Raw genomic sequence first — 3,211 nt, 5'->3', positions numbered from 1 at the left:
CACACACCTTAGTAAGCACATTTTATTTTATGTTACAGTCCCGACAGACAAGATGAACTATTTACAGCACAGCAGTCAATTAATTATTATTTTTTTTCTCCAGCAGAGTTCAGTGCCAACACAGCAGGAGATAAAACAAGGGCTGTCTGTTTACCTCATCCTCAGCTTGGAACTCAGAGGAACTTAGAGCTTTGCCGGTCACTCTAAGTGCTATCCGAAAGCTGGCCAAAGACATCTTCTTGTAGGGGGTTTAGTAGTTTTGTTTTTTATTCAATTGGAATTTTACTCAGTCCGGTACAAATATATATATAAACTTCCTTACTATCTATGAGAAGATTTAGTTTCAGTTTCTCTTACAGAGGAATTACAAAAAAGCAGGTAAATTACAGAGAGAAAAACAAATAATAACTGATTAGGATATATTTTAGTTTTAACAGAAATCAAACCGATATTCAGAGGTAATATTTTTCGTTAAGAAAAACAACTGCATCACACTCAACTACCGTTCTCTCTCCTCTTCTTGTTCCGCCCCATAGCAACCAATACACACTCTTGATTCTCTGGTACAGTACTCCCCTGACCTCTCAACTGTAACTGTAATGTACTGTATTCAAGCCCCAAAAACACACAAGAGTATAGTGCTGCAGATCAGAGCCTCTCACTGTGCCACTTCTAAAATGCATCAAATCATGTAATAAAATATTGCAGCGCTTGTAAAGCATAGTATTATTAATAAAGGCTGCCCTCGTATAATCGCCGCCCTCGTTAAAGGGCCGCAGTCATTTTGATCAATTTAAAATAAATGCTGCGCCACCAAATATATATAGTTTCGTTTATACTTGGGGGTGTACAATACAAACTGTTATTACCCACTGACACAACCTTTAATGACGTTGCTGGAATGTTGTAATTTACTTATGTCGTTTCTATATAAGGCTGTGTGCAGGCAGCGTTTTAATGATTGCATCTGAAGTAATTGCAACTATATATATATAGTAGTGTATATATAGTAGTGGTTAGGGCTCTGGACTCTTGACCGGAGGGTCGTGGGTTCAATCCCAGGTGGGGGACACTGCTGCTGTACCCTTGTATGTAAAAATAATGTGATATCTTGTAACAATTGTAAGTCGCCCTGGATTGGATAAGGGCGTCTGCTAAGAAATAATATATATATATATATATATATACACACAGTATATATATACAGTATATATATATACATATATATATACATATATAGTAGACCCTCGTTAATCCGTGCAGATTGGGACCGATAATGTATATCTGAAAGCATTCGATTACGGTAATGTTGATGAAGGCTGTAGCAGCTAAACGCACTCCCTTTCTCTTCTTCATAAACTAAACATGTAAACGGTTTTATGCTGATTCATAATGTAGGGTGGTAGAGTGTTAATTTAAGTATTTGCCCTGCTGACTAGCAAATCTTTTTTTTTTTTATGTCTCCAGAAAGTGTGCAGAAACAATGATCATGCCATGATGAAAAATCAATTGAAGAAAGTCTACAGTATGTATAACACTGACATAATTCCTTCACATTTCCTGTTGTTCAGCTTTGAAAACAAAAACAAAAACGAAAAAAAACCTTCCAGTCGCAATTTAAAATTGCACAGTGCATTGATGCATTTCTGGCTAGCTTCTAAATGAGGCCACTAACATCCTTTCTTACAGCAACAACTCTCATATTCAAGTTCTCACGAGGACAGTTCCTGCTTAGCTTAGCTTCTGAGCTATCACATGAACAGCGCTGTTATCCCTGTCATTAACAAGTCTGCAAGCGAAGGCAAGCAGGCGGCATGGCCACGTTTGATAACTATTAAAAATGAAGACTGCCTTGATAAAACTCCAGCAAGATGCTAATACCTGCACACAATGTAATCCATCTTGCTCCATCACTCAGCCTGTCTCCTCTTCTTGTTTTCAGCCATTTGATTAGCTATGCCAGGCCCCTGAAGAGCTCATTAGCTATACTGTTCTCCTCCACTCAGAGCCCCAGGCTGCCACCACATTACAGAGACTCTCAGAACAGCAAAGCACTGCTAAAAATACTAAAGTAAAATATCAAGTGACAGGGAACAGGGCTATGGAATCTTGCAGATGAGCAATGAGTCCCACAGCACAGTTGCTTTTATTTGAGAGATGTGTGTGTCTCTGCAGCACTGTGTTCCTTGTATTTCAAGGCAGTGACGTTATAAAGGTTTGTCAGGCGTTCCTGGGCAGGTTTGTCTATTACTGAACCAGTTACAGGGTGGTACTTTTGTCACTGAGTAATGAAACTACAGGTAACAACTAGACCATCTTCTGCCTCATGGTCTATTGTTTCAAGCTTCCAAATGTGATTGCACCACTGCATAAACCATGACCCCCACATAGCCATGAACTTGTCAAGTGACTGTTGAACCACCCAATACAGTACCTCTCACATTGTCACAGCACACTTTTGTGTGTATTAGATTTGCAATACAACCTGTCACTCTGTCTATCTGCCACAGAGGATCCATCAACGCCTTTACACCCTCTCCCTGAATATAAAGACATTGCAAAGCCAACAGTGGAAGGCCTATTCTATGCTTCATGCTTCCCAGTCTGAGCCTTGGGAGGATTACCCCGGTGTTGATAGTGATCCAGAGATATTGTTATAAAACCCCTGCCTCTCTCTCACTGTGTTGGCAGGCTGTGGATTGTGCCGTTTGTCCCCCGGTAACTAATTAAATCTGGGTAACACTTTTTAAGCACCCGCACGAATGATCTGGAATACAGGAGGAGCTCATTTGGTGGCAAAACTAGACAAAAATATTCTTATTTTTCTTTTGTAAATGACTTTCAAATGACATTTAGCAGATAGCAAAGCAGAATGAAATACACGACTCTCTCAGCGGAGTAAATACCTCTCAAACTGTGCCTACAATACTGAGAAGGTGCCAACTACAACTATGAATTCATGAGGAGAAACACAGATTAATAAAACAGATGAATAGTTTACCGCAATAACATTTGAATTCTGTATTGCTTATAACCTATGTATAGATGCATTATTGATTTGTTATAACCACAGTTATAAATTACAACATGATTATGCACTGGTAGCTTTTTGAGAGTATTTGTTTAAGAATATAGGTTTTTAATACTGCAACACTGTTCGACCACTAAAACATTGTAAATATTAAAAGAATAATATTGCTGCAATAAAGAT

This window comes from Acipenser ruthenus, chromosome 11, assembly GCF_902713425.1.
Source record: "Acipenser ruthenus chromosome 11, fAciRut3.2 maternal haplotype, whole genome shotgun sequence".
NCBI classification, from domain to species: Eukaryota; Metazoa; Chordata; class Actinopteri; order Acipenseriformes; family Acipenseridae; genus Acipenser; species Acipenser ruthenus.
Note: the sequence above shows the minus strand (reverse complement) of the source record.